The sequence below is a fragment of the Myxocyprinus asiaticus genome, chromosome 7, assembly GCF_019703515.2.
Source record: "Myxocyprinus asiaticus isolate MX2 ecotype Aquarium Trade chromosome 7, UBuf_Myxa_2, whole genome shotgun sequence".
NCBI classification, from domain to species: Eukaryota; Metazoa; Chordata; class Actinopteri; order Cypriniformes; family Catostomidae; genus Myxocyprinus; species Myxocyprinus asiaticus.
Window position 1 is genome coordinate 23684006 of NC_059350.1, and position 13284 is coordinate 23697289.

Consider the following 13284-nt stretch of genomic DNA (forward strand, 5'->3'; position numbering starts at 1 on the left):
GCTTCCATGGACAAGTGGACAAATTACTGACAAATTGTTCCTCCTGTTCTGTCCTACTCCTGTGCTAACTGGATATGTTTGCCTTCAGATATCATAAAGGTGACTTAAATCCTTAAGCCTGTGTCCTGCTAAACTCATATTACTCTTGTTCAAGTAAAATGTCCAAACAAATGCATGCAGTTACAGTCTCCGGTTACCTTTATCACTTTTTGTGGGGCGGGGGATTTTGGCTAGTGAAAATACTGAGTGGCTAGTAACTTTGGAAGACCGCTAGCCACAGTGGCTGGTGAGCCAAGTTGTTTGGTATAATCGGACCCCCACAGAGATATTAGCAACAGAAAATGTCCTGGTTACTTTCGTAACCTCCATTCCCTGATGGAGGGAATGAGACGTTGTGTCGATGTAGTGACACTAGGGGTCACACTTGGGAGCCCCAAACACCTCTGTTTTTTTTAAAAATGATGGGAATTGGCGAGTGGAATTTGCATGCCACTCCCCCGAACACACAGGTATAAAAGGAGCTGGTATGCGACCACTCATTCAGGTTTTGTGTTGAGGAGCCGAGACCAGGTCCCGGCTATTTCAGCGGGTAGTTCAGCGTTGTGTCTCATTCCCTCAATGTCTCATTCCCTCCATCTGGGAACAGAGGTTACAAAATAACCAGGACGTTCCCTATTTGTCACTCACTCAACGTTGTGTCAATGTAGTGACACTAGGGGTCCCTATACAAAACGCCACAACTATCTGAACTGTGTTACATGAACTGGCGATGTGTGATGGGCAGACCGCTGTGTGCCTTGTAGCCAGCACACTAGGCCATCACATAACCTCCCCCAACGCTCAACGGTCCTTCAGGAATAAGTCGACTGCCCAACAGTAGGGACAGGCTAGCCCAGCCGAGGCCTCTTTTCCTCTTTTTTCTCCCCAAAAAGAGTGGAATTTGTTAACTGACTGGGAACCAAAAGTGCCTACGTCGGGGGGTGTCCCTCCCAAGGGGAAGACACCGCAGAGACCACACCCCACCCAAAAATGGGGGGGGGGGTATTTTGAGTGGAATACGTCACATGGTCTTACCGAGTCTTGTCGGAAGTATGTCATGTGGAGAGGTCCCATGGTAGGTCCTACCCGAAGGGGGAGGAGTTTCTACAAAGCATGGTGACCGGGGGCAGAGAGTTTACCGACAGGGAAACGATTTTGTGGAAGATATCACATGGGGTCGCCTTTGGGGAACCAGCACATGTGGAGCACTTGCCTCAGTACAGGGCCTCATTAGCGCACGTACTGGGCTGGCAGCGAGTTTCTCCACAAACTCAACTGCCAGAGGGCTAAGGAGGAAAGTCATCCAGGGATCACAGTCTGTGAACACGACTGGGAGTCAAGAGCGCACGTCTTCACCTCAAGGGACGGGAAAGGTGCTATGCGCAAGCGGTACACCCGGCCAGCTGTCCTGGAACTTACCTGCTCGTGCCTGCCAATACACGGGACGAGACCGGCTCAACCCGGAGATTGTAGAATCACGCAAAGGTGTTGGGTGCTGCCCAGCCCGCTGCTCTGCAGATGTCTGCCAAAGAGGTGCCACTGGCCAGGGCCCAGGAGGCCACCACACTCCTGGTAGAGTGGGCTCATAATCCCACAGGGAGTGACACATCCTGAGCCTGATATGCCATCGTGATGGTGTCAATGACCCAGTGGGCGATCCTCTGTTTGGAGACAGTGCTTCTTTTCCGTTGTCCTCCAAAGCAGACAAAGAGCTGCTCGGAGCTTCTGAAGCTCTGCGTGCGATCCAAATAGATGCATAAAGCTCGCACCGGACACAGCAATGCCAAGGCTGGGTCTGCCTCCTCCTGGAGCAGCACTTGCAGGTTCACCACCTGATCCCTAAAAGGGGTCGTGGGAACCTTGGGCACATAGCCCTGTCGGGGTCTCAGGATCACGTGAGAGTAATCCGGACTGAACTCCAGGCACGATTCGCTGAAAGAGAACGCCTGCAGTTCCCCTACCCTCTTGATGGAAGTGAGCGCAGTCAGGAAGGCAGTCTTCAAAAAGAGTGCCTTAAGCTCAGCTGACTGCAAGGGATCAAAGGGAGCTCCCCGTAGACCCCGAAGGACTACAGAGAGGTCCCACGAGGGGATTCAACCTCATAGCACCTCTCAGGAACCTGATGATCAAGTCATGGTTCCCCAAGTACTTACCATCTACTGCATCGTGATGAGCCAAAATAGCAGCTACATACACCTTCAAGGTGGAGGGGGACAGCCACCCCTCCAGCCTCTCCTGCTGGAAGGAAAGCACCGATCCGACTGAAAGAAGGTCCTTCCTCAGGGGAATTCGCCGGGGGGGGGGGGGGTGCGCTGTCGCGAGGAGCGTGAGATCTGAGACCTTGCATAGGATCTGTGCAAGTAGGCTCACTGGGGGAAACGCATATTTGCATAGTCCAGGGGGCCAGCTGTGTGCCAGCGCATCTATACCGAGGGGTGCCTCGGTCAGGGCGTACCAAAGAGGGCAGTGGGAGGATTCCTGGGAAGCAAACAGGTCTACCTGTGCTCGACTGAATCGACTCCAAATCAGCTGGACCACCTGGGGGTGGAGTCTCCACTCTCCCCTGAGGGTAACCTGTCATGACAGCATGTCCGCTGCGGTTTTGAGGTCGCCCGGGATGTGAGTGGCTCGTAGCGACTTGAGACTCTGCTGACTCCAGAGGAGGAGACGGCGGGCGAGTTGTGACATGCAACGGGAGCGTAGACCGCCTTGATGGTTGATGTACACTACCATCGCTGTGTTGTCCGTCCGGACCAACACGTGCTTGCCCTGGATCAATGGCCGGAACCTCCGCAGGGTGGGCAGTAATGCCAACAACTCTAGGCAGTTGATGTGCCAACGCAGCCACGGGCCAGTCCAGGAGCCGGCGACTGCGTGCCCGTTGCATACGGCGCCCCAGCCCATCTTGGAGGCATCTGTTGTAACAACGACGTGCCTGGAGACCTGCTCTAGGGGAAGCCCTGCCGTAGAAGTGCAAGGTCTGTCCAAGGACTGAAGAGGCGGCGACAGATCGGCGTGATGGCCACGTGAGGTGTCCCGCGGCGCCATGCCCATCTCAGGACTCGAGTCTTAAGCCAGTGCTGAAGTGGTCTCATATGCATCAACCCGAGCGGTGTGGCCGCCACTGAGGATGCCATATACCCCAGGAGCCTCTGAAAAAGTTTCAGTGGAACCACTGTCCTCCGTCTGAACGCCTTCAGACAGTTCAGCACTGACTGTGCGTGCTCGTTCGTGAGGTGCGCCGTCATCGAGACTGAGTCCAACTCCAAACCGAGAAAAGAGATGCTCTGAACCGGGGAGAGCTTGCTCTTTTTCCAGTTGACCCGAAGCCCTAGTTGGCTGAGGTGCCGGAGCACGAGGTCCCTGTGTGCGCACAGCAACTCTCGAGAGTGAGCTAGGATTAGCCAGTCATCGAGATAGTTGAGGATGCGGATGCCAACTTCCCTTAGCGGGGCGAGGGCTGCCTCTGCGACCTTCGTGAAGATGCGAGGGGACAAGGACAGGCTTAAGGGGAGGATCTTGTACTGGTACGCCTGGCCTTCGAAGGCAAACCGCGGGAAGGGTCTGTGTCGAGGTAAGACCGAGACGTGGAAGTACGCGTCCTTCCGCGAACCAATCTTGATGCCGGACACTCGCTAGAATGTGTTTTTGCATCAGCATCTTGAACAGGAGCCTGTGCAAAGCCCTGTTCAGTACTTGCAGGTCCAGGATTGGTCGCAACCCACTTCCTTTCTTCGGTACGATGAAGTAAGGGCTGTAGAACCCTTTCTCCGGGCGAGGGGGACCAAGGGAATGATCACGTTGGATGAACCGGCAGGTGGGGTGCTCCACCATCGAGGGTAGTGAGAGCGGGGGAGCTGAAAGACCGGCACCGGGCAGTAAAAGGTGCCTTTTCTTACGAAAGCAAGCCGCGACTGCAACGTTGCCATGGTCATGTTCTCACAATGAGGACATGACCCATCCATGAACGATGTCTCCACGTGGGCAGTGCCCAGACATGTAAGACAGCGATCGTGGCCATCAGAAGCGGAGAGATAACGATCGCAACCAGGAATAACACACAAACGGAAAGGCATTTTTAAAAAGACGTTCCGTGTGTGCCGCTCTTTTTGTGAATGAAAATATACACTTTTAGAATAAACTCTCTTTTTTTGCTCTGCCGAAGTGCCCAGGGGCGTTCTCTGCACTCCACAGGTGCAGAGGGGGAGAAGCTGCTGAAATGCGCCATAAATCCAGCAGTTTTGAGGTGCGTCTTTGGAGGGAATTGAATTTAGTGCACTGAATACAACCGCTCGGCTCCGAAGAGAAAATCTGAATGAGTGGTTGCATACCAGCTCCTTTTATACCCGTATGTCTGGGGGAGTGGCATGCAAATTCCACTTGCCAATTCCCATTGGCCTTTTTTCAAAAAAGCAGAGGTGTTTGGGTCTCCCAAAAGTCACCCCTAGTGTCACTACATCGACACAACGTCGAGTGAGTGACAGATAGTGAACACAACATAGCTGCACACAAACCAGAGAACCGAACTTACAAAACATGTCTGATGAGTTTGAATTTCGAAAAGGAGATGCATTTCTATGTCCAACCTTATATGAATTGGAGTACCAAGAAATGAACTGAGAGAGTTGGAGGAGGCTGAAGCAGCCACACTCACACCATGTCCAAACCAGACATGACACGACTTGCGATAAAAGCATCTTTTCTATGATAATCTGAGTTTTTGTCCTAACCAGCCACGATGAGTGACTTGATATTCTGTTGGTCACGCCGTGCAGCCCTGTTCCGCTGTGAACTGACACTGGTCCAAAATCTTTGTCATAACAGTATATTGAAGCCAGCATCTCACTTTCTGTCTAAAAACAGCTTGATGTGTTTTGTCACATATACACCTGTTCAGAATGAAGACGATGTGACACTTGTAGCTGCCTTTGCGTTTGTTTCCAATTCTTCCAGTTCACTTTCGGTAAGCGAAACATCCAAAACCTCGGAAACACTGTGGTCTCCTGGACCCTCTGTTTGACTGTGGCTTCTTTGTTTAAGTGTGGCTCTTCAGTCTCTCTCAGTTTGATTTCCAAAAACTTTGGTTCATACAAATAAGGCTTGGCATAGAAATGTACCTATTCTCTGACTTCAAACTCTTCAGACATGTTTTGTAAGTTTCGTTCTCTGTTTTTTGTGCAGCTGTGTTGTGTTTTTTGTTGTTCATATCTCTGTGGTGGTCTTCTTTCGATTGTACCAGACAAGCAAGTTTTCGCTTGAATGCCCCATCTAGCAAGTGGGGGCAGTGTAACTGCTTCTCTCATGCACTCTCATGATTGTGCACATGAAAGCAACGGTCGGTCGAGATTTTCACTATATAATCAATTATATAATCAATTTGTTTTTCACCAAACCTTATCATATCCCTTCAGAACAAGGCATGAGTCACATACAGTTATTTATTAGACGTCTGAATGATACTTCTGTGTCCTTTATGAAGCTTGAAGTGTCACCATTGTGCCATTGTATGACGTCACTAAACAGATTTTTTTTTTTTTTTAAATGTCTCCCTTGTGAACCAAAAAAAGTAAAAAAGTAATATTGAATTAGAACAACATGAGAGTTAGTAAATAATGAATGAATTTTCATTTTTGGGTGAACTATTCCTTAAACTCTACCCCAACCCTAAACCTAAGTGGAGTAAAAATACATTTTTAGAGGGAAAAATGTAACCTCTAAATGGTGTTCATCACTGTTTATGTGAACTGATACTTCCTTGTTTCAACGCAGGAGGAGAACCTGGGTCTTCCACACAGCTGATGCAACTCACTTCTGAGCGCACCACAGGAGTAGGTAAACATGCTGGAATCAATGTACAAATGTCTGATGGGAGATACAGTATATCCACTGTTAACTCCAAAACTGCTCCAGTAATAAGTCATAAAGATTTGTTCATCCTCTTTAGCATTTTGCGGTAGAGTAATGCAGATCACTAATAGGCATTTGCGTGAAAGCGTCTCAACGCCGTTATTGCAGGATAAACTACAGTATTAATTTGACCTGTTATGACCATTATGATGAGCTTACATCTCCGGGTTTGACAGATTCGTGCTAATGAGTGACTATCAGGGGAGAGTTGCTCATTCTTGATAATAATATATATATATATATATATATATATATATATATATATATATATATATATATATATATATATAATTATTATTATTTTTTTATTTTTATTTTTTTTATTTGTTACATCCTTTTGCAGTTTATTTCCCTCTCTAACTGCAATACAGAGAGCTACCGTAAATACTCTGGAAAATGGGCACCTCACAATTCATGCACATTTGATAGGCTATTAATAAATATATTTTTGATGATGAAATCATAACGTGGGCCGCAAAAGATGGCTGGAGGGCCGTGTTTTGAGTAGTGCTGCTCTAGAGAAAGTTGCGTGTGAAAATCCCAGGAGATCAACAGTCACAGAAATACTCAAACCAGCCCGCCTGACACCAACAATTATGCCATGGTCGAAATCTCTGAGATCATATTTTTTCCACATTATGATGGTTGATCTGAACATTAACTGAAGCTCCTGACCCTTATCTGCCTGATTTTATGCATTGCACTGCTGCCATATGACTGACTGATTAGATAATCACATGAATAAGTCTGTGTACAGGTGTACCAAATAAAGTGGTCAGTGAGTGTATATCTATAAAATAAATATATTTATAATTTAATGGATTTGTAATTTTTGTTTTTGCTGTAAATATATATATATTACATAATCAGGTAACACTTCACAATAAGATTCCATTCAATAACATTAGTTAATACATTAGGTATCATGAACTAAAAATTAACAATATATTTGTTACTCAATTTATTAATCTTTGTTAATGTTAGTTAATAAAAATACAATTGTTCATTGTTAGTTCATGTTAGTTCATGGTGCATTAACTAATGTTAACAAATACTACTTTTTATTTTAAAACTGCATTAGTAAATGTTGAAATTAACATTAACTAAGATTAATAAATGCTTAATAATATTGTTCATTGTTAGTTCATGTTAACTAATGTTGTTAACAAATGGAACCTTACTGTAAAGTGTTACCAATAATCAAAGATCATCCATATTGTAAGTTTAAGCATCTATCCAAACTTGCGTGTAAATGTTACATACGAAACCATGCAGTACAAATAAAAATGAGATAAGGCTGAATATTCAATACATCAGGAAACCAAATGATTATGTTTTCAAAGCATAAAAACATATGCACAAGATCATCTGGGCCTAAACTCTTTAACACTGGCCGTGGACTGTGGTCCATTCTTGTTGTTAAATCCTACCATAAGGTTCCAACCTCTCCCCACATGACCTCACAGTCACTCACAGGGACGTGAGGGATTAAAAAGGGCAAAGCAAGGTGCAAAATGACACACAGAGCATGTGACCCATTCCTCACCCAACAGCCTTGTACAGACATTGACCACAGGGTCCATACTATCTCAGGTCAGTCAGAAGCACTCCACATACTGTTGCACATCCATGCACTCATCCGCACACAATCTTTGATATGAATACTCTATGACATCTGCCAGTCTCGCAGGGGTTGATGGACAGATTGAGTGGTCCAGTACTGAAGGATTTCCATATTCAGAGAGCAGCTAAAATAAGCACTGTGGTGTTGCAGTCCTTTAGCAGCAACAGAGAAGGAAGGCAAAGGGGACAAAAGATCAATGTCAAAACGGAACATGTTGATGGATAAAGATGATGTGGTTTGGCCTGAACCGTTAATAATTTATAGACCAGTCAAATTGTTTATGCTGAGAAGTGCCTCTTTCATTCTAATGGCATATTAATAATTGTAACCTTGCATTCACTTTCCTCCTCTGTCTGTCTGTCTGTCTGTTAATCACTTAACAATTTTTGTTTAAAACTATTGGTTAATGAATGTGACAGACACTCAGTATACTCAGTATGTTTAATTTCCTGCATGCTTTTCTGAGAATCATAGTTAGCATGTTTGACAATTTTGACATAAAAATGTTATTCACTGACTCATGTGAATAGGTTGACACAATTCAATCAGGCATATCAAATAAAAATGAATAAAACATCTTTTTTTTAACACTTCTGCAGTGAAGCATAAATATTTAGTACTTCCATTTCACCTGGGTGCATAATTTTGTGCCTTCAGGCAAATATATTAACTTTCGCTGGCAAATGTGATGACAAACAAAGTGTTGAACTCATCTAACTTTGTTATAACCAAAGAATGAATTACATTGCAAATGATGCAACTTGTATTTAGAAATATAGTTCTGTTAAATTATGGCAGTAGCATATAAAATATGAATGTCACCAGATATTTTTAAGATAGAAGTAATTAAGGAAAATTAAGAAATGTATAGTATATTAAAAACAAAATTAAGGAATACATACCTCAGTTGTAAAACTAAGATGTTTGTATTTGCTAGATTTTTTTTATTTTTTTATTTTTATTTTTTAAGGTCAAGAGTGAATGTCCCACTTTCTTTGAAAATGGTGGTGGATCATTAGTGTTGGGATGGACGTCTTCCTGGTTTACTCAAGGGGACCTGCAGAAGACTGACCTGCTTACAGATGTGGTGATTCTGGTTCCTCATACCTCACAAAGAGACTAACAGAGACAAACATACGCCAAAATCATAAAAACAGATTATTCATATAAATGTCCTCACAGGCAAAATAGATTAATATGTACATCCAAGTCACACACACACTCACAGGTATTGAGACATATGAATGCATGCATGCTGGCATGTGTGAGCACAAATGCACACCTTTGCAAAAATAGGTCTTCATCCAGTGCTGCATGGTAAAATTATGCAGTGGCTGTTTAACACAGCTGATGTCTTAAAACCTTATGTCACCAGTGATGCAAAGCACAATAAAGTGATTTTATTCTTTATTTATAGAACAGTTGCACTTTTAATTAATGTATAAACAAATTAATTATAGAATGTTGTTTTAAAATAATTAATTGTAACAAATTATGTTCAAAATATCTTTTTTAAATTAACACATTTTGATTAGCATTTAAATGTGCTACACAAAATCCCTTTCCTAGTTTTAGACAATTGAAACCACATCATATAAATTCATAACTTGCCATATTTATTAAACTCTGCTTAAATATTAGGTCAAGTTATGTATTAGTTTAAAAATACAAAACCAACAGTTTATCAGTTTTAACTGTTCTGAGCAGAATTAATTTACATTTAAATAAAATAAAATATTTATTTCCCTATGACTCCCCATCTGTCATTGTTTATCATGACCTCATCTCACTTCTCACAGATTGCACCACAGCAGAACACTTCTGTCCCCAAACAACTTGATATAACCTCAGAAACACAATTTCTTTCAGCAATATTTTCACATGATGTTAATTATAAGGAAATTAGTATGGACAACGTCTAAACTATGTATAGGAAGTCAGAAGTGCTATTTTATATTGCCCTTGTCTGCAAGGACTGCACTAAAAGGCCAAATCAAAGGCCTATCGCAAATGTGATCATGAGGCATGGCATCTGCCAAGTTAATGTGCTATCCTTGTTGCTGATCTGCATAGACCTGAACCCCTTCAGACAGATTATCACTGAGATATGGAAACAGTTTCAAGACTGGAGCATGTGCATCCTATTGCACATGGATGGCATCAAGCAGTATATCAGGAGAGATAGGGACAGAGACTACAGATGTTTGCTTGGAGGATAGAATTGAATAACAAGGAAAATCACAGAGCAGGCATTTAACAGACCAATAAGAAAGTTACATACCTATCAGTACTTTTCAATCTCTAGGATAACCTAGGTATCTCACAGGCAGATAGGATGAATGATGAAGAAACATGAAGGACATCAACATTCAGGTATTTTTTATGTACATTGGTCTTGAAATGTCAGTTAAATGAAAACAAAATTAAAGCCATCAACACATACCTTTCCAGTCATCATACCCAGCCACCAGAGGCATCATTTTATATGAGGGCACATTTGTGATGATCATAGCTCATGGTCATGGTCCCCTAAGCAATATGACCCAAAAACAAAAACAAAAAAAAAGCAAAAAACAACAACAACAACAACAACAACAACATGTAGTTAAAAAAATTAGATGATTAAATAGAATAGGCAAATGATTAATTAAGAATTATAAAGAAAGTTTTAAAGTTTTAATGGACAGCAGGATATTTAACTAGATATCTCTTTTTGTGTTCCAGAGGGGAGAATGTCCTACAAGTGACATGAGAGAGAAATTATGATAGGGTACGATGATGGGGGGACTCTACAATGCACCTGAGCATTGCACCTGAAGTCCAGTATCTAGAGGTATCTACAAGTTGGGCAGAGGGTAACAGGGTTTATAAAGTGTCAACCTGCAATCCTGAAGTACAAAACATTTATGAAAACAGCACTAGATCAATAGAGACAATGTTCTTCGCCAATCCAACTCCTAAAAGCAGGATGCAACATCACAGCATACAATGATTAGAGCGAAGAAGTCAACAAGATTGTATACTGGATTATTTAGAGCACAGCCTGGAGTTCCAAGCCAAGTTCAAATGGAAGCTCCACTGAAATTGATAAAAGCAAAGGCTAAAATCCTGTGGAACTTCCAGATCCAGACAGAGAAGCATGTACTGCTCAAACGGCCCAACATTGTGACCATGAACAAAGACAGAAAGGTACACTGGTGATATATTGACAGTTCCAAATGCTAAAAGCAAAATGAAGAATGAGCTCAAGAAGTAGCAGGAAGTGAAAGGGCAGCAAGAAAGGATTGGACAGGTCAAGCACTGTTCTGCAGGTGTTCTCTGGGCGGTGCCATACAGGCTGGAATAATAGCTTAAGCAAATACAAGGAAGAGCATCTCAATCTAGAAGATATTTACACCAAGCAGACAATATAAAATCCAAACCTAAATGCATTATGTCTGAAAAAACACTTTAATCCATACATAATACTAAATCAAGTCAAAGCCGTCTTAAAATGCAATTCTGATGTAAGCCATGCACTGAACAACTGCATTCAACCCAGAATTCCACAAATACAATAATGCTCTCTCTTCAGAACCCAGACAGTCTAAAACCTACACTGGTCTTCCGCTATGTTAGCTAGCCAAGCCAGCTAGAAGTATACAGTAAATTAATTCTGCTAGTGGAAATGAAAAGGTAGCGCTTCCATCTATGTTGATCTCTCATAACATGATATATTTAATCCTTGCAGTCATGCACATGAATGGCCATATTCTTTTGTTGGTCTTGGTTGAAGTTGCCCTTTCATTCTTACCCAAGATCACAACCCTCCTCCTGCTTTTTGGGGATTCCACACTAAATGGTTAGAGCAGTGGCAAAAAAACAATACAAACAAGCAATGGTCTCAGATCAGCACAAAGGGACAACTCCTATTAAAACCCCATGGCTTGTTGAATGTCTGCACATGCAATGAGTTTTTCCTTGACCAGGGCTCACTCGACATTGTGTCGATGTAGTGACACTAGGGGTCACTCTTGGGAGCCCGAAACACCTCTGATCTTTTGAAAAAAGGCCAATGAGAATTGGCAAGTGGAATTTGCATGCCACTCTCTCGGACATACGGGTATAAAAGGTGCTGGTATGCAACCACTCATTCAGATTTTCTCTTTGGAGCCGAGAGGTTGCATTCAGTGCACTTTATAAAAAAAAAAGACTGCTGGATTTGACGGCGCATTTCAGCGGCTTCTCCCCCTCTGTGCCTGTGCAGTGCAGAGAACGCCCCTGGGCACTTCGCAAAGCAAAGCAAAAAAAGAGTATATTCTGAAAAGAGTATATTTTCTATTCATAAAAGAGCGGCACACATGGAACATCTTTTTAAAGTCTTTTTAAAGCCTTTCCGTTTGTGTGTTACTCCTGGTTGCGGTCGCTATCTCTCTGCTTCCGATGGCCACGATCGCTGTCTTACGTGTCTGGGCTCTGCGCACATGGAGACATCATTCGTGGATGGATCATGTCCTTATTGCGAGAACATGATCATGGCAACGTTGCGGTCGCAGCTTGCATTCGTAAGAAAGCAAGCCACCCCAGCGGCTCCCCGCCTCGGTCCTTCTACCTACGGGTATGAGGTCGTGCCGGTTAGCACTGGGGGTGATTTGGGGACCTCAATGGGACCATCTCCGCCGGGTATCCCCCCACGGACCTCCCATTCCCCAGCACACTCGCTTGCCCTGATCGCGTGCTCGGACGAGATCGCCGGCTCGTCTCAGGACGGGTTCAACATCTCGTTTGGCGCCCTGGAAGATGATGAGTTATCGAGCACAGCATCGGAGAGCGGGCTCGTCCGGTCTGACGCTGAGGCCTCGGCTGGGCTTCCTCCTTCAGGAACGGTCGTCCAGTCTCAGGCTGACGCGGAAATTATGGACATGCTTTCCCGGGCAGCCGCGAGCATCGGGCTAGAGTGGAACCCTCCACTCTCCCCTGAACCCTAACGGCTCAACGATTGGTTCCTGGACCCCCGTTCCTTTCTTCCCAGAAGTGCTTGAGGAGCTGACAAGGTCATGGGAGGCACCTTTTACTGCCCGGTCCTGATCTTTCAGCTCCTCCACTCTCACTTCCCTCGATGGTGGAGCGGCCAGGGGGTATTCGGTGATCCACCAGGTGGAAAAGGCACTCGCAGTGCACTTGTATCCGCAGAGCGCCGCCACCTGGCGTGGGCACCCGAAGCTCCTGTTCAAGGCCTGTATGTTTATGTCATCTCTCACGGCTAAGGCCTATGGTGCTGCTGGACAAGCCGCCTCTGCCCTGTACCCCATGGATCTCCTGCAAGTACACCAAGCCAAGGCGCTAAAAGAACTGCACGAGGGTAGTTCTGTCCCGGGATTGATGCAGAAACTGCACTCGGCGACCGACCTCGCTCTCCGGGTGATGAAGGTCACAGCGCGGTCTCTCGTGCAGGCGATGTCCACTCTTGTGGTCCAGGAGCGCTACCTCTGGCTCAACTTGGTAGAGATGCGAGAGGCCGACAAGGCACGGTTCCTTGATGCCCCCATCTCCCAGGTTGGCCTGTTCGGCGACACCGTCGAGGACTTTGCCCAGGCTATAAAGCACATCCTGCCCCGGCGCGGCTCAAGATCCCACACCCCGTCTGTTCGTCGCCAAGGGCGTCTCCCTGCAGCAACATCTCCAGCTCCGCCGCAGCCCGCCCCCATGGCCCAGCCCCAGCATGCAGCCCATCG